Genomic DNA, 20333 nt, shown 5'->3' on the forward strand with positions numbered 1-20333 from the left:
TTCTGTTTCGTGGCTAAATAGACATCTTCTTTCCGCGGTCTGAATTCAGATCCATAACTTAACAAAACATGGTGAACCTTTGGGGCCTTTTATCCTTAAACCAGAAGTTCCTAGGTCACATCCAGTCTTCAACCAGGTCATCCTACCGAAACTGGAACTGCTCTTTCATTGCTACTCAAAAGGCAATAAATGTATTGGACAATAAATACCATATGCATAAGATACAAAAGATAGATCACATCCTTCTTCAAATGATTCAGAACCTCGAGAACTTGTGTGAATACAAAAGACAGGTTTCAACCAGGTCCGCTTCACCTCACATTGAAGTTATATTTATGTTTTATAAAAATATTTATTAAATTTACCAAAATAAACGATATAGGAAATGTATTCTTCAGAGAAAGGACTGAGAGAAATAAATCTTCCATGACGGCTGTAAACAGAGCGAGTCTGGAAACCTTATGGGAACTGGGGTGTGCTTGTTAGACAGGGGTGGGGAACTCTAGTCCTTAAATTCCTCTGGACTTCAGGATAACCAAAATATGGGAATTTCTCATAAACGAGATGCATTGTATCCAAATAACTGTGTTGAATGTTTTGTTATTTTGTAGAGCAGGTCTGAGTTTGGGTTCCTTGGATTAGAAAATGAAAGTAGAAGCCAAGAGGGTTCCTGAAACGCAATTTCACACTCCCATCATAATGAAAATTGTGTTAATTCTGGTCAAGCGACTTACTATCCTTGTACCTCAATTTACCCAGTTGTAATAATTATAGATATTTTAGTAAATGTGCATTATCTCCCCATTTGAAACGACACCAAAAAAATGCTAACAAAATATCATTTTTCTCATTCATGTTGTTCTGGTTCGTGCTATTCAAATATAGCAAGTGTTATAAAAATGAGTGCACGTTACAAAAAGTGCACACTAATACTGAAACAAATGAAACTAAATAAATTCAAAGCAAAACAAAAACTGATGCAAACCCTTTTTTTTTTCCATGCACAACCCTTCTTATCCAGCCGACAAGATAATGTGATACAAGCCAGGGAGGAAACTATATTCATCTCAGGAAATTAGAATGGCAATAGCATCAGTTAAAACCGTCACTAAGACTAAACCTAGGTCCTGTTCTTTCTCAGGGGTGGGGTTGTGGGGGTGGGAATGGCCCCAGCATTATGGAACGCATTACCTGTTATGTTAAACATCTCTTCGTTATCTGTTTTGTCAGCACCAAAAAACCTGACTTCTTTACTTTACTGAATCCTTCATTTTTTTCTTAGTTTTGGAGGATATTATGATGAGAGGAGGTAGCTTTGCTGATTCTTTGATTTGAAGAAATATTTGGGTATTGAGGGTTTTTTAAGGTGATACTATGTTTTAGAGGTATTCATGGGAGAGAGATTAAAATGTGAGGGTGAATATATTGAGGTAAAAAATAAGGTGGAGAAGATGAGCGGTATACATGCTGGTGACAAACCATGTGTCAATAGTACAGCGCTAAGCAGAAATGATCAAGTCAAAAGTTCAATGAAGATGTTGTCAAGCATTTCCAACTTTTATTCAAAAATGCAGTAGATTTCGGTTCCCCGGCACGGACCGTGTTTCACCACTTGGGCTGCGTGGGGAGGGACAGAAGCCCAACACTAAACTGCCAACAGATAAAAGGGAGGGTGTCAACAAACAAGGATCCATAATAAAACAACAACAAAAATAACCGAAATAGCTACATAAGGCAAATTAAATATAACAACGTGTATATAAAACAATAAATACTGAACAGGAGTATGAAACAATAATATAACATAACCTAAAAATCAGAAAGAAATGTGGCAAGGAAAATCTAACAAAAAATACTACACAGGAGTGTGGAACAATAATGTAACAAAAACTAGATTATCAGAGAAAGATGGAAAAATATAACAAGAAAAATATAAAGAAGTGAACCCAAAGGGAAAGGAGGGATGGGGGGGGAGGGGAGAAGGGACAAGGGAGGGGAGGAGGAGGAGGGATGGGAAGCGGGGACGGAAGGGAAAGAAAAACAAAGCAGTGTGGTATCATCTAGTGAATACAACGTAGGAAATATCTAGTATCACTGCGTCAGGAAAGGTTTTCAATCAAGATGGCTCCAGATACTGTCAAAGAAAGGGGTAAAGGTGAATAAGCGGGAAGAGAATATCAGGAACCAAAGGCCACAAAACAGTGTGTACGATAAGGAGTACATGCCGCGCAAAGGAAATGTGAGTACAGCAACAATGTCCAAAATGGCCCTTGCAATAGCATCTCTGATAGCTAGTTGAGAAGATAAAACAAAACAAAGTCAAGCGAGAAACAAAGGGAGCGGAAAGCAGAAATAAATCTAGAGAAGGGGATACATACCAGAGGATGAGTAATGTCATTTTTTTGTACTTTTATGTATTATTTAGTTTTAGCGACGAGTGCCAGGACAAAGGAATTTATAAATAAACATGAAACAAACGGCGCCGTGGTATCAAAGGGTTTCATCAGGGGCAGACTACAAAAAAGCAGAAACAGAAACCAAAAGCAAAATGAAGGCGCATAAAAGGCGCAAAAACTTCGGGTGCTGAAGGGACCAGGGAAAGAAAACAAAGAAGACATGACCTACTGTCAAAACCAATCTGAACCGTGTAAGCAAAAGGAGACTGTGGTAGCAATGCTATGCTAGATAAAGCCTCAACGGGGGCAGGGCTAGCCTCGAAAGCGTGCAAAAACAGGACAGGAAGGAAACAGCAGGTACAAACATAATGAAGTGATACAGGGGGAACTATAAAACCCAGTAGCAAGCCTGTGAATTTTTGGGCCTAGCATATGCAGTGTCGGGTCAGATAAATTTGTACCTCTGGAGGACATATTGCAGAGCAGCCAGGGACTTGCACATTCATACCACGAGGTAGAGGTTTTTCTGCTAGGACAGGTGTGGCAGCTCTGATGTACTGCTTCAGGGTTTGATGTGCGCTATGAATGGGTAGCCTTAGCTTGGTTGTGAGTGAGAGGCATACATTTGGTGGAAACCCCAGAAGTCCATTACCTGCTATTAATTAAGTTGACTTAGATAATAACCACCGCTATTACTAGCAATGGTAACATGGAATAGACTTAGTTTTGGGTACTTGCCAGGTTCTTATGGCCTGGATTGGCCACTGTTGGAAACAGGATGCTGGGCTTGATGGACCCTTGGTCTGACCCAGTATGGCATGTTCTTATGTTCAGTTTCCTAGTCTGGAAGATCTGACACAGATTAAGCTAGTGCTGTAGTGTTCATATAGCATCACGGAAAAAGGTGGCATGGACTTTGGGTTGGGAAAAAGGCTTTTAAGGCTCATGCTAAGCTAGAACTTAGCTTCTACCATCTTATAGCATGCTGTGGGTTGCCAGCCATATCCCAAAGACACGGTGGTGTGAATGATGCAGCCATTCTGTCTTTGCTGCAAGAGATTCGAGATACGGTTGCAGGATCTGGCTTCTCACCCCCATTGCTATTCCCAAACACACCGGCAGAGACGAGATATAACAAGGCCTTATGTTCTACCCGCTGTGTCTAGAACGTACCTTGGGAGTTCTTAAAAGTAGATTTCGCTGTTTGGACATAACGGGTGGAATAGCAGATATGGTGCTGCTCTGCTGTGTATTCCATGGGATACCAATAGAGATACTTCCTGATCTACCGCAGGATCCCCCAAGCCCACCCGCAGAAGCTGAGGACACCACGCTGAGTGACAGCCAGCTTTGGCAAAGCCTCATACAATGCTACTTTGCCTGTTAGGCCTCAACTACCCCTTGCCCTTCCATGGAAGGGAGCTCAGCAGAGTGTTTCCAGCTGCTCTCTACTCTGTCATCTTTCTTTTACTCACTGCTTCTCTGTCAGGGTCAGTGTGTAATGGAAAACACATATGCCTAGTTAGGCTTCATCTTGACAATGGAGCACTAGACTGTAGTAGAAATAGTGTACTCATAGTATAAATAACACCAAATACATGTGGCTGGCCTAATGTTTTCTGACTGATAGTGAGTCTAAAAGAGGCATGTCTCACAAGTGTTCATGTAGGACTGCCAACACAGTGTATACAGCTTGGCTTAGCTTGCAGCATTTTGCTTGGCGGGCCTGCCCCTTGGATCCTGTCCTAGCCCTCACATGTGGGTGAGATAGTGGCATAAGTCTGATGGAACTCCAGCAGGGCCTTGAACATGGAGCCCATCTGCTTTAGAAATCCTGTAAATCACAAGCAGCTATGAAGCTTAAAGGCACAGCCTAAAGCTACAGGCTGACAGTTAAAAGTATCATTCACAGAGTTGCCATTTTACATACCATAGCTGACATCCATGTGCATCTGAAGATACGCTTTGTGTCACATGCGCCTGCAAAGTCACTGACAGCACTGCCTCCGCTGTTTCAGAGTCAGTGCTGACATCAGAATGCTCACCTAGCAGGCCTTCAGTTACAGATTTTAGTAAAGCGCCTGTCAAAGATTGTGGCATTCCCACAATGCTCACAGGTCATTGCAAGCTAGCATACTTCTTTGGGGTTGCATGCACCTATACAGAGATGCACCCCGCTACACCTACCTAGGCAAAATGTCAACTATCATGTAGAGATGGTGAGGGCCTTTGCCATTGGGCTGTCATGTTGGTTATGTTAGCTTCTCGGGGAGGCTAGACAAGGATGCTGGTCAGACTGTGTGAAGGCAGGATTGGGAATCATTTGGTGTCATGCCTTCACTTGTATTTGAAAGACACCTCAGAAATGTCAAGATCAGAGTCAACTTTCTAATGACTCTAATAGCACCCACATGTCTTCTAAGAAAAGGTTCATCTCATTGAACCCAACGCAAAGGTGTGTTAGAAGCTATTTATTTATTTATAATATTTATTAACAGCCTAGCTACAATTCTAAGCAGTTTACAATTTAACATCCACAATTAATTGCCTCGCCTGACATGACACAGGTGGCCTTTGTCTAATATGGAGATGTCATGGTGCTGCAAGATCCTTGGCCAGTCCAGCTCAGGCCTAGTCATGTGGTGCTGCTGTATATATGTACCTAGAAAATATGCAGAGTAGTTTGTTGTGATAGCTAATATCAGTTACACTTCTTATGCTATCTGTGTCCACCCTTAAAGCACATAGGCTGAGGACTCCTGGGATGAACAGCTTGCAGAATAGTCACTTTCCAAGGTGAGTCACTACCTTTTAGGTGTTTCATGATTGGAGGCCCTTGCTGGTCCACATGGCTGCCATGACTTGTGGCCAAGATGGAAGAGTTGCTGTCCTATAGGCTGTGTCTCATGTGGTGTTTGTCACTTATACAGTTTGTGGTCAGTAAGGCAGGTGTGCTGAGAGACTCAATCACCAGTTCCATGTAGAGCATGAAGGCTAGAGAAGGTGTTGTCAGCTGATGACCTCAGGAGCCTACATCCTGCCTCATTCTGAAACCTGCCACTGTGCTGATTGCATAGGCCAACTGCTCCCAGGGATCTCGTGTTTGGCAAGATGGCTTAGGCACTTTCTGTGTTGGTCTCTTGCAAGACCAGCATTTAGTGCCACCTGAGGGCTTGAGGGGCCCGTGTCAGTATCTCTGACAAAGTGCTTATCATATATGCTTCTCACAGATGTGTGTCGTGCTGGTAGATGTAGATAATCTTCTGTGCGTAGTTAGGACTCTGAGTCCCTCATTAGCAGGTAGGGACCAGGGTGCCACAGACATCAATGATGGCTGATTATGAACAGGCCAGGAACATACACAGTGGCCATGTGTAGGTGCACAAAGTGCAGGAAGCAGTCTGTACCCAACTATGGGTCAACAGTGTGCTTCTCGGTGAGTGACGTGCTATGTAAGCCTCTGTCTAGATCTGTGACTGGAGATGTTGTTGGCCTTGTTGTTCTCTCCCTTACCACACCTATGCATACCCCAGAGCAGGCAGTGTGTGTGCATCCATTTTGCACACACTGCCTTTGGACACCAGCGATCCTGTGCATCCACTCTTTACAAGGGGTGCCTCAGACATATGATTGTATCGGATGGGTGAAAATGGCCTGACACTTACTCAAATAACATTCCACCAACAGCTCACACTATTCCTTGCGTTGAGAGCGGTTGTGAAACTTGCCAGTGTCAGACCTCAGAGATGGTGTGTCACATTTCTGGATTAGTAGATATCTGCCCATAGTGTACACCTTCCCCCCCCCCCCCCCCCCCGCCCCCTCCACGGACCCTGAGGCTCTTCCACCTAGTACCAGGAGTGGGCCTAATTCTGTTATTTGGGGGTGTGCATGGTTCCAAGAGCTTCAGCTGCCACGGAGGATTTTCTGTTTTGGATGGGGGAGTTGCCTGAGACCTGCCAGCACTCGCATTAGAGATTCCCTTTTTCAAGACAGTGGTCTACTTACCCTCCTCTCTGAGGAACATATGCCTCACACTCAACATAGTGGCTGCCACACCAGGTCACATCATTTGAGACTTACTCTACCATATGTATAAGCTGGCAGGTTTTATGTGCATACCTAGAAGTGGTGGCACCATTTCTGTGGTTGATTTTAGGGGACAGGTTTAGCTGTCAACTTTTGCCGCATCATTTGTCCACTACACAACCTTTGCTTTACCTGCAGGCTGCTGGCACACCGTGTCAGCAGCTGTGTGTGACAACTAAGGAGGAGTGAGGAGGTTGTGTAGGCTAGAGAATCCCCACAGCCCACGAGCAGACAGCTAAGAGGCCTGCTGTTGCTTGGGACCAGGCAGACCTCACCGACTGGCTGCCACCCCTGTATTGGCCTGGCATATGAATCTGTATAATACCTGTTTGTTCTGTACTCTCCTGGAGTACTCTAGCTAGGGGGAAGGGGGGTTATGTCTCACGCTCTCATGTACTCTCCTGCAGCACTCTCGCCAGAGGAGATTTCACTCTCTTGCATTTTTCAGCTTGCAGATATGCTCGGTAAGTGGGGAGCAAGATGGAAATTTAGAAGGGAGCAGTCATTGCCAGTGGTGACCTGAATTTTGAGGGGAGGGGAGCATGGCCCCTGTGAACCCTGCTCTCTTTCCGCTGTCTATGGCACAGGTCTGATTGAAGACTCGGTTCATTTGCATACTTACGTAACCCTAAACACCAGACCTATAGGGGGCCCTCCAAAGCCGTGTGTGACGACCACTGTGCTAAGACGTTCTATAGACAGTAAAAAACATTTTCGAAGGGTTTAGCAGAGAAAATAAGGAGCAGCCCAGGTAAATCCCTGGGGCTGAATGTCACCCTCCCCTCAGTGGGTAAATCCAGCCTATGAGTTTCATAAAGCAGCTCAAATTAGGGGCAGGAAAAAACGGGATTGTTTCCAGGAGGGAGAGAAAATACTGGTGAAATTTGATTTGTGTTCCTCCCCACGCAGACGCTGCCCCTAATTAAAGCTGGTACAGAGACCACAGGCGACTTTTGTACCCAGGGATCTTGCAGAAGTGAACGTTCAAAGGGAAAAGTGCCTGCGTGACTTCTCTTAAAACTGAGAGCGAGATCCCATGGGTAGAAAAGTTCCCGTGAACCCTCAAACTTCCCCACCCTGCTGCAAATGGACTCCTCTGTGGCTGATTCCCGCTTTCAACTGAAGCAGGTGGTGTCCTCTGGGTTGCTGGAGAAGGTTTGTTTGTTTGTTTGTTTGTTTGTTTGTTTGTTTATTTATTTATTTATTTATTTATGGGTTTTTATATACTGATCTTCTTGCATTGGATGCAAATCAAACCGGTTTACAGTGAAATAATTCAACTTGCCTAAGAGCATTACATGGAACAAAGAACACAGAACAAATAAGAGTGCTTGTGAGCATTTGGCTTGAGATACGTCTCCTTTCATTTGATCTGGCCGTCACCTCCTGTTCCTTTGGGCTTTCCAGTTCAATCAAAAGTGGCCTTGACCAGAGCCACAGCACTGTGGATTTTATTTGCAGTTATCCAGGGATTTTGCCCCTCCTCACTGTCCCCTCCCAGCTCACTTAGCCCATTCATTGCTTTGGCAGTCCTCTGCTGAGGACCTATGCACCAGGGTTCCTTATGGGACCCTGCATTAATGGGTCTTAAATCCTGCCACCAGGTGTCGCCATTGTGCAATGAGAATGACTCCCTCCCTTCCTAGGGAATTTAAAAGCCACCTCCATGGCATCCCCAGTTCTGGCTGACCCCGGGAAGCGGAAGACCCACCCCCCCAGGGAGTCAAACCCAGGGACTTCCACATGGCAGGACACAGTCTGTCCCCACTTGTACTCCTGAATGCTGGCCTGTGTCAGAGGGAGCTGGAGATGGAGACAACTGAGGGGAAAAAAAAAAACCCAGAGAATTACGCGCCGAGCTTTGTTGAAAATCAGAAATCACTTTCTTACTCGGCAGCCATAAATATATACAGCACTTCCTCTTTTTTCACAAGCTTTAGACGCGCAGTATATTTTGAAAGAACAAGCTGTAAAAGAAATCCAAACAAATATTATAGCAGAGATTGGATAATATGAAGAAAACGTCATTGAGATAATAAAGCAAGGGATAACAGGGCAGTGCTTGTAAGATTTTAGCTTTTTCATATATTTTGAGAGCCCCTCATCTGTGTGATGTCACGTATGGCTCAGCCGCTGGCCTGCATTGAAAATGTGCACACCAGATGCTAGCAATTTTCCATCGTTCGTTCATCATTTTCTCTCTCAAAGTGCTGGAGTTCAGCGTTGTCTGCTTCTTTCGTTTATTTTACCTTATGAAAAGGAAAAAGAAATCATTCAAGCCAGTGAGCTCCATAAATTGATAATGCTAATCCGAGCTGCTGAGAAAACAAGAGCAAAACCCTGGAGGTACAAAGCAGGCCGCCAAGCTAATTACCTGCAGCTGACTCAGTGTGGGAGGCCAAGGTGGCACATTCCCAGTACCAGTGCGAATCAAGCTCCCAGTCCATAATGGGAAGTAAAAGGAAGGGGGTCCTTTTCAAGGGGCAGTGGCAAGCAAAAAGCACAAGAGCTGATCTCATGGATGCATTAGCATGCTCTCTGCTACCCACGTTGAGTTTATAGTCTTCTTTCCGCCACTTTCTACATCTGATAGCCACTGGGGTCAGTGAAGTGCAGGCAGAGTCATTGATGGCCTGAGCTAATTGCTATTTTTAAAGCACTGGTAGAATGCATCCCTCAAACTCTTTGGACCCCCCCCCCCCCGGCTCATCAGCGGCCACAGCCCAGTTGTGGTCTGTGTTTTATTTGCTGGACATCTGAACGGAACCCGATGCATTTGTCCGAGATGCTCCATGTCGCTCAGAATGTCTGACCAGTACTAGAAGCCCTGCATTTTGCTTGCATTTCAGATGTCCAATTTAAATTTCCTTCCCTTCTCTTGTCCTCTCTTCCTTTGTCATTACTCCCATCTGTCATTAACGCTCTGTCTCAGTGTCCTGGAATTATTATGCTGAGCTCACTCTGGGCTCCCCACTGGCTTATGTCATTTCTTATATTAACCTCCTTGCTGGTTTCCAGCTTGCCCATTATTGACCTATCAAAGGTCGTATTTTATTTCACCTGCCGGCATCTGGTGGCTTCCATTTTCAGATTTAATATTTGCTTTGCATCTTCCACAGATTCTGCACAGGCCATTTTTTTTTCCAGGGGTCGCTTGTAGCTCTATCATCACTATCAGATTTCTTTCCTAAACAATATTTAGTTGCATTTAACAATTTGGTTATTGAGTTGTGTGTCCAAATAAAGAAAATAGCAGGCATAATAGTGATCATTTTAAATGACTGACAGCACGATTTATTGATTTGATCTTAATTACCAAGATACAAAACAATTGGTTGCCAAGGACCTTTTTATGATTATAGTTATGATTTTGACTTTTATTCTACAATTACAAACATAATAACAATCACTTCCTGCCATTCAGGTCCTGGTAGGGGAGGAGGGAGAGCATGCCGGAGTAGCTGTAAGACTGCTGTCTTGGTTGTCTTGTTTCAAAGTGAGAGGAGCCAGTGAGCTAAGGGATAGGGGTGGGACACGGAGAGGATAGATTGTGCTGTCCAGTGCCTCTAATGCTTGCTGGCTGAAATTTGGGGGGGAGGAGCCATAACCTCTGTCACCTCCATTCCACCCCCCACTCCCACCATTTTATTTATTTATTTATTTATTTAACATTTTTATATACCGACCTTCATGAAAGAAATTCATATCAGATCGGTTTACAAATAACATGAGGGGAATAACAAAGTCAACCATATAACAAGAAATGAAAGTTACATATAACAAGGGGTATTAACCTGGAGGGCTAGAATAGCCGGAGCGATAGAAGGCATAACTGAACAAATTAGATAATACAATAATATGATGAGAAGAGGCGTAAGTGTATAGGCTACACTTGTCATAGAGTTTAGATAGGAGTCAGTGTCTGAATTAGTGAGGGATTGCTGGAACTGTTGGTTAAGTGAAGGCCTGGATGAAGAGCCATGTCTTAAGTGTTTTGCGGAAGGTAGACGGGCATGGTTCTAATCTGAGTTCTGTGGGCATCTTGTTCCAGATGGCTGGGCCAGCTGTAGAGAAGGTTCGTTCTTTGGTAGATGATAGGCGGGTAGATTTCGTTGTAGGGGGTTGCAGGGTGCCTTTATATGCTTCTCGAATCGGTCTGTCTGATGTGTATAATTTGAGGGGAATCTGGAGGTCTAGTTGTTGTTGGTTGTGAATGACTTTGTGGATTATAGTGAGAGCCTTGTGTAATATTCTATATTTGATTGGCAGCCAGTGCAGGTTCTGTAGTATGGGGGTGATGTGTGTTCCTCTGTTGGTATTAGTCAGGATTCTTGCCGCAGCATTTTGGAGCATCTGTAATGGTTTGATAGATGAAGTAGGGAGCCCGAGGAGAAGAGAGTTACAGTAATCTGTTTTGGAAAAGAGTGTGACTTGGAGCACTGTCCTGAAATCTTGGAAGTGGAGGAGGGGTTTGAGCCTTTTCATGACTTGTAATTTATAAAAGCAGTCCTTGGTAGTGTTATTGATGGCTTTCTTAAGATTCAGACGGTTATCAATGATTACTCCAAGGTCCCTTACTTGCGTGATCTGGGTGTTGCCTGCTGGTGGATTGATTAAGGCCGAGTGGTCCGAGGAGATGATTAGGAGTTCAGTCTTATTATTTGCGTCCATTTTGACACCTATGCTTCCACAAGGGGCAACCTTCAAATCTTCATAATGTAAGCAAGTTTAGGGGTGCAGGGATCTGTCTGCTACAAGACATTACCAGCTGCCCTCCCACCTTACTTGTGATCCTAAGTCAGGAAAGGACGATGTATATTCTCCTCAGAAATAAACTTTTTATTTATCAGATTTGGCAGGACATAGCATTTAGAAAATAACAATAATTCTGTCTCTAACATCCTGGTCACTAAGCATCAATTTTCCCTAAAGAAAGTTCTGTATCATGGGTGATTCCACACATGCCATAAAACAGCCTGCTTATTAGATTCATACTTCTGGCTAACTTACTTACCTCTGGTCAGACTTCAGATGATATCTCTGTTCTCCAGCCAGAGCCTGAAGCAGGCTCTGGCTGGAGAGATGGAGAATGTGGGCAGGGAAGGACTTGTTTCCTGGGCTTGGTGCTGGCAGAGAGGGCAGGTGATCCCGGAAGGAGACAGGCTTCTGGCTCTGGGTCTTGCCAGCTGTCTGGGTTTGCTCTTGCCCCTCACCGTCTCAGACTCCGTGTCACTCTCCGCACCTGCGCAGGCACCTCGTCTCTCTGGTTTCCGGGCCACACCTAGTCTTCTCCCTTCTCGATAGCAGGGAGTGCTGGTCTGCCTCTGACCCCCTCTCTCTTTCTCAGGATTCGCTCTCTGGGTTTTCTCCTAGTGTGTGCTCTCTTCTTCCCTTCCTTTTTCAGGAGGTCCTTCGCTTCTGTCTTTTTCCTCCTTTTATTTTCGGGGTTGCTCTCTGGATCTGCTCTCCTGGTTTTCTCCCAGGGTTTGCATTCAGGGTTTGTGCCTTCCTTTTCTTCTTCTTTGCCCCCCTGTCTTATACTTCCCAACTGATGAATATGCATAACCTCATGGTAGGTGAAGGGTCTTTTGATACATTGCAGGTCTTCTTCCCCCTTCCCCATTTCTTCGGGGGGGAGAACTGTCATGTGTGTATGCCAAGTTTCTGCCAGTGTCAGCGTTTCCTCTGTCTCCGACCGCTTCCCCCCTAAAGGTGAGGGTTTTTCTGACCTTTGCTTGCCTTGGCTCATCCATGGGCTTAAGCTGTTGTCTATCTGCTTTTTTTTGTTTGGAGAGACTTTTACAAACAGGCAGATCTGATAAGGTATTCTTCAGTGAATCAGGGCAAAGGTTCTTCATTTTCCACTGAGACAGTGCAGTTTTAAAGTTCACCTGGGTAAAGTCTTTTGCTGTAACAGTGCTTGGGGGTCTGTCAGTTTCTTTGCTATTATGATTCATATTTGATTTAGTGGTAAACATGAGATATCTCCCTTCATTTCCCCCTTCTTAAGTAGGATGAGCCAGCAATGGAACTTATCTTGCTTAAGCCTAACTACCAGCTACTATGCAGGCCTCAGTTGTATGACATGTATGACCACCAATGAATGATGACATCATCAACATGAGGTAGGAATAATGCAACAATAATAATAATAGAATGGGAGTGATGTAATAATCTAATAGGATAATAGTGAATAAAATCATGTTATAACAGAGATATACCTATCTCCTTTCTGTCAACTTCTGGTGAAACTGGATCTCCCACACTTCATTTACGCAGATGATGTACAGATCCTCATCCCCATCAATGACTCACTACCTAATGCTCTAAAAATCTGGGATACAGCTCTGGTGGAAATAAAAAATCTACTTATTGAAAACTTCCTAGCAATAAACAGAACCAAGACAGAGCTCCTCATCATCACATCACACAATAACTTCTCCACTAACCCTACCCTACATGCACCATCAGACTCTCTCAATTTACAGCAAGTCCACAGCCTTGGCGTTATCATCGACAACCAATTCTCATTAAAGAAATTCATCACGGCTACAATCAAAAACGGATTCTTCAAGCTACACACTCTAAAAAGAATCAAACCGCTTCTACATCCATATGACTTCCGAACAGTATTACAAGCAACAATATTGTCAAAACTGGATTACTGCAATGCCATACTACTAGGTCTCCCTAAAAACACCATACAACCATTACAGATGCTTCAAAACGCTGCTGCTCGCTTACTCACTAATACCCACCGCCATGAACACATTACTCCAGTGCTCATGTACCTTCACTGGCTTCCTGTAGCATCTAGGATTCTATTCAAAGTTCTCACCCTCATTCATAAGTCGATTTATAACCAAGATATGCAATGGTTCTCCGATCAATTCATCTTCCGCACTTCAAAGAGACCAATAAGAAAAATACACCAAGCCAAACTCGCGTCTTCTTCACTTAAACACATCAAACACGTTGCTACAAGAGACCGCTCATTCACTATTGCGGGAACCAACATCTGGAACAAAATGCCCACAGACCTGTGTCTAGAACCCTGCCATAAGAAATTCAAGCAGAACCTCAAAACTTGGCTGTTCAAACAAGCCTACTCTCAATGATCTTTTCCATTTTTCTGAAATGCCATTGTAGCCGTGATGAAATTCTTTAATGAGAATTGGTTGTCGATGATAACGCCAAGGCTGTGGACTTGCTGTAAATTGAGAGAGTCTGATGGTGCATGTAGGGTAGGGTTAGTGGAGAAGTTATTGTGTGATGTGATGATGAGGAGCTCTGTCTTGGTTCTGTTTATTGCTAGGAAGTTTTCAATAAGTAGATTTTTTATTTCCACCAGAGCTGTATCCCAGATTTTTAGAGCATTAGGTAGTGAGTCATTGATGGGGATGAGGATCTGTACATCATCTGCGTAAATGAAGTGTGGGAGATCCAGTTTCACCAGAAGTTGACAGAAAGGAGATAGGTATATAGGCTCCATCTTGTATCTCTGATCGATTGATTATGATTATCATTAATTTAACTTTATTAGTTCTTAATTTTGTTCTTAATTGTTCTTAATTGATTTATTATGTACACCTGATTTCGTTCTCATATTGACTGTAAAGCTTGTTGCTGATTTACTGTTTATTGTGAACCGAGGTGATGTTATTAACGTGCCGCGGTATATAAAAAATTACGAAATAAATAAATAAATAAATAAATATATATAATAAGGAAAGGCAAAAAGTGTAATGAAGAAAAATAAATGGATAATAGTAACAGGAAATATATATGTGTGATAAGGAATAAGGAAATTATGTGGTTCTCACATGGTGCATGCTGTAGAAATATGAGATAGGGACATTATCTCAGACTTGAGGTAGAGTGTGAGTGTGTATGCAACCCCGCTTTCCCTAGTCTGGAAAGTGATGAAAGGTGATCACTGATTGTCTGGTACTTCATACGGTTCCAGAGATGGGGGCTGTGGGAGGTTTCACAAGTTTGTAGCTTTACGGCGAGACCTTTCCCGTGTGTGTTTCATCAGGGTCCTTACTTTTCGAAAGAGGGTGGTTGAAAATAGCAGGTGGGCTACGATCACCATGGCTAGGGCAGACAAGGCATAAGACAGTATGTAGTTAGTTTGTCAAATATCTTCATCTCTAGAATCATAATTGTAGTCAGCAATTTCTGCTGTGTCTTGGTCTACAGACAGTTCCACAGTGTGAGAATCTTTATAGCCTAAAAGATATACCAGGTTTTCATCAAAGATGATTTCATGGCCCTGAAACACATCTAAGATTTCTACCTCTGAGGGAACCAGATCTGGTTCTAGGCAATATAAGGACACACTGTGACTAAAGAACATTACTGGGTAAGGGAACCTTACTGGAGACATCATGCTTGTTAGAAATAGCAAGTTCTTTCAGAGGGCTGCTAACTAACCAAACATTGTTTACAAAAGCAACCTTGGTTTCGGAGAATTCATTATACTTTGTCATGGTAAGCTTACATTTTTCTCATACGTTGTCCTGAGAACTTCTGTAGAATCCTTAAGGAAAGGCTTACTGGGACACAACTAATGTATGACCTTTGTTGGCATAGGCCTAAATTAGGAACTAAATATTGCTGTGGGTTGTCACTTTGATAGGCTAAAAGGGCAGGGGTGTCTACATGTAGGTACACATTGTTTGTCCAAGTACCTACATTAATTATTTGTTTCAATTGATAAATATTCTCAGATAAAATGAAAGGCAAATTCAAAACACATGCAACCTCTATATTCTCAATGTCCACATACAGAGGTATAGCATTACCCATATGATAAGCAACCTGGACCTGGATAGGCTCAATGTTACTTTGGGTAATTTTGGTGAAGGCATCTGTAATGACATCTGGAGAGACTAAATAGGTTGGAATCTGTCCTTTCATTAAGTTACTCCTGCTGTTGTCCAGCAATCTAAACAAGACATTGGTGAGCACTTGAATGGGCTGGATAAAAGTATGGTGTTCGCTCAGTATGGTTTTAATAGTGGTAATTTCCTCTTGGTTATGCTTAATCACTTGACAATGTAGGTTAACCAAGGTGACAGTGTTACTTAATGTTAACTGTTCTTGTTGGTGTCGTATCTGTTTAGCGATACTTTTCATATTGTCCTGCAACTCTTTAAAAGTGCTCTGCAAATTGTTTTACAGAAACTGCATTGGCAATGGACATGGCTGTATCAAAGAAGAAACCCAGGGCAGAAAAGATAACGGACCCAGCAATTAGTTCAATAAACCTTTTGGGATGGTCTAAGTCTTTTCTAATGACTGGATCATAATTTTGTCCAATTGGCTAAGAATGTTCTAGACATTAAGAACATAAGAACATAAGAAAATGCCATACTGGGTCAGACCAAGGGTCCATCAAGCCCAGCATCCTGTTTCCAACAGTGGCCAATCCAGGCCATAAGAACCTGGCAAGTACCCAAAAACTAAGTCCATTCCATGTAACCATTGCTAATGGCAGTGGCCATTCTCTAAGGGGTAGATTTTCAAAAAACGCGAATAGGCGTACTTTTGCTGGCGCATCAGGCGCAAGCAAAAGTACGCTGGATTTTAGTAGATACGCGCGGAGCCGCGCGTATCCACTAAAATCCTGGATCGGCGCACGCAAGGCTATAAATTCTGTATAGCCGGCGCGCGCCGAGCCGCGCAGCCTACCCCCGTTTCCTCCAAGGCCGCTCCGAAATCGGAGCGGCCTTGGAGGGAATCCTCTAACGCCCTCCCCTCACCTTCCCCTCCCTTCCTCTACCTAACCCACCCGCCCGGCCCTGTCTACACCCCCCCCTTACCTTTCTCCGGGGATTTACGCCTCCCGGAGGGAGAAGTAAATCCCCGCGCGCCAGCGGGCCTGTTGCACGCCGGGATGCGACCTGGGGGCGGGTACGGAGGGCGCGGCCATGCCCCCGGACCGCCCCGGGCCGTAGCCACGCCCCCGTACCCGCCCCCAAAACGCTGCCGACACGCCCCCCAAATGCCGCGATGACCGGGCCCGCCCCCTGACACGCCCCCCTCGGAGAACCCCGGGACTTACGCGAGTCCCGGGGCTCTGCGCGCGCCGGTAGGCCTATGTAAAATAGGCTCACCGGCGCGCAGGGCCCTGCTCGCCTAAATCCGCCCGGTTTTGGGCGGATTTAGGCGAGCAGGGCTCTGAAAATCCGCCCCTAACTGAACTTAATAGCAGGTAATGGACTTCTCCTCCAAGAACTTATCCAATCCTTTTTTAAACACATTCTGGGTAGCTTGCTTCAGGTGATCTTTGAACTAAGCTTTAGTTGCAGGCAAATGCATGTTAATGAGGTTACAATGTTTCTGGATCACATGTTGGGGATCCAGTGACATAAAGGCTTTCTGGGTGACAATCTGGGACTGCGTGATGAGGAAGGCAGAGGTGTCTTGCATCACAGTGCCGGAGGAAAGACCAGGCTTGACCAGCTTGGAAGCTTCTGCTATCACCAGCAGCACTAGGACGATCGCCCTCAGGGATTGGCTCTTCATCTGAAAAACAGTAGAGAACTACTCTTCTGCTTTATTGCTAATGTCAGTGTCACTGGGCACAGCATTTTGATCCACAAATTTAAGAGGATAACAAGGTCTGAGCTGGTTAATGTGGACCCATTTAAGGACATCTTCATCATCAGGATTTGTCTTAATTCGAATAAAATATGCGACTGGTGAGATTTTATCCACAGTTACAAAAGATCCTTTCCAGCTAGGCAAAAATTAGCTTTCTTTGGCTTTGTTTTTACTATAATTATAGTAAACGATCTTGTCTCCAATTTTATACTCTTTAGAGGTAGCTTTTAAATCATAATAGGCTTTTCTACCTCTGACATTTATCTCCAAATTCTTTTGGGCAAAGGCAAAAGTGCTTTGCAAATGTTCCCACAGATGAGTAACGTATTCATGTGCAGTTGTAGCACTAGCCAAATTAGCATCCTGCGCCCTATAAAGCAAATGCATAGGTAAGGTCATTTCTGTCCCTGTCATCATCTCAAATGGGGAGAGCCCCATAGTACAGTGTGGTGTGGCTCAGATAGCCATTAATACTAGGGGTAATTTGATATCCCAGTCCTTACTTGATGTGGACACACACTTCTTTGGAATGCTGAGTATGGTTTTCTGTGTTCTCTCCACTTGTCCTGATGACTGAGGATGATATGAAATGTGGAGCTTACTTTTCACACCCAACAGTTTCCACATATGCTTAATTACCTGACTGGTAAAATGTGGGCCTTGATCTGAGTCTACTTTCATAGGCAGACCCCAGCAACTGAACACATGATTTAAGAGTAGCGTGGCTGTGGTCTCAGGAGTGTTGTTAGGGGCAGGTATTCACACTACCCTTTTAGTAAACAGGCAGGTCACTGTGGGTATATTTTTGTTACCCCTAGAAGATCTGACAACAGGCCCAACCCAATCTATTTGAATATCTGATCAGGGCATGGTAATACCTCAGGTCCTTATGGGTGCTCTGTGTGCAAGTGAAGTGGGCTGGAACCTGCAGCAGGTGATACAAACGTTTGTGTATGATTTCACATCCTGGTACATGTGCAGCCAAGAGGCTACTTTTTTCAGGGTATCATAAGTGATCTGATCACCCTGGTGAACGGCACATGGCTCATCATGGGCATGCTGTAGCATGATCCCCCTATAGGACCTCGGGACTACCCACTGTGTGATTCTCTTCTTACTGGCCCTTATCAGTAAGTCTTTTACTATCTGAAACTGATTTCTAGACGTGTAGAGGAGCCGTAACTCCTCATCTGTCTGACAATCTGCTTGGGTGAGGAGATTCTCATCAGGAGCCTGAATGAAGGCATAGAACTTTCCCAGGGTAGGATCTCCTTTCTGGGCATTCACTAGGTCAAGGGCAGGCATTTCGCTTCACCACTGGGGTGTGGGGAATTTCGGCCTGTTTAGCTTGATGCCTGGTGACTGTCTTACTTCCACTGTGGGAACTTCCTTCATTTGCCAGAGCCCATCTGATGTGGCACCCTCCTTGGCAAACTGGTCTGCAAGGTTATTGCCTGCCCTGTTGGTACCCCTGACTTTAGAATGACCTTTTACCTTTTTTCCAGTAGATTGTCATTTCTTTTTCTAAGTCTAGAATCAGTTCTCAGTGTTTGATGGGTTTCTTTTTAGACTTGAGCATTGGATTAGCTTTCCAGTTAGGCAGATGTGTCGTGAAGTTATGTCTGATGTAGTCTGTATCTGTGCAGATTAAAATGGTCTGCAAACCATGCTGTAAGTCATTTGCACAGCTATGAGTGCTGCGGTGAGCTTTGCATACTGATTTGATTTGGATCCCAGAGCATAGCTGAGGGGACTGCAGGGGTGATTCTCCTCCTATGCTGTTTCTACTCCGGCTTCTAATTCGCAGTCTCTATCCCTGTGGAGAGCACAACCGTCAACATATACTTTAGGAAAACGGTTGCACATTTCTTCGTCATAGACATAATGACGGTGAAGTTCTGTTGTTTTGGTCTTATGTTCTGAGATCAACTCTGGTTTTTCTTCAGCAGTGCAATTGTGTAATTCGGCTACATTTTGAGCCACAATGCTTTTATGTCCTTGGGCAAATCACACTTCAAACGGCCAACCTTGAAGAGCAAGTGTCCAAGAAGCCATTTTACTGCTGGAGATCTTTACCGGTTTTGATTCGGTCACTGGTTAGAAAATTTATGGACCGATGGCAAGTCTCGACTATTAGTTTCTCCCCTTGCACATATCTTCTGCAGTGTTGAAGCACCCAAACTGTGGTTATCAGGGATTTCTCACACTCTTAGTATTTCTTTTCCACCTCTTTCAGAGCTTTACTGGCGTATACAATGACCTGCCAGTCAGTATCATATTTCTGGTACAAGATAACAGTCATGCACTGTGGAGTGAAGGCTAACTCTAGGAAGAAGCTCCGCCCACTTTCTGGATAAGTGAGACAGGGAGCTTTACCCAGGATTCCCTTCAACTCGTCCATGGCTGCTTGCTGCTCAGATCCCCACTGCCAGAGTTCATCCTTCCTCAGGAGTTTTACCAGAGACTGTGTGATCTTGGCATTCTGGTCTATGACCTGTCATGAGTAACTGAATATTCCCAGGAAAGAACGTAATTCTTTCAGAGTGGTGGGTATTTTTATTTTTTATAAGGCTTCTGTTTTTTCTTTTGTGGAATAGATATAATAAGAATAAAAAAAGTTCCCTGCTCTCCATACCTGGGATCTTTTGATATCCAGTCATCCTGAGATTGTTGTTGATTAGGAGGGGAGGGCCACACAAAGTTTATCCTTTCTCTCACACATAAACTTACACACTCCCTCTCATACACATACCCATGCTCCCATATACTCAGGCTCTCTCTCCCTCACACACATACATCATGCACACCCTTTCTCTCACCCACACATGAACACAGGCTCTCACATACACCACACACACTCTCACATGCACACAGGTTCTCTCACATATCCACACATGCAACCTGGCTTTCTCATAATCCACCCACACGCACATGCATACAGGTGTCTCCCACACACACATGCATACAGACTCTCATGCACACCTCACACATATACACTGGCTCACACACCCACACATGCATACAGGCTTTTACTCAAACACACAGACACACACACAGACACACTCATACATACAGATTCTGATGCATACCACACACACATGCACACTGGCTCTTTCACATGCCTACACACTCACACATGCATACAGACTCTCTCAAACACTCACACATGCATACAGGCTCTCACTATCTCACACATACCCATACTCACACAAGCATACTGTCTCTCTTACACCCATG

Source organism: Rhinatrema bivittatum, chromosome 5, assembly GCF_901001135.1.
Source record: "Rhinatrema bivittatum chromosome 5, aRhiBiv1.1, whole genome shotgun sequence".
NCBI lineage: Eukaryota > Metazoa > Chordata > Amphibia > Gymnophiona > Rhinatrematidae > Rhinatrema > Rhinatrema bivittatum.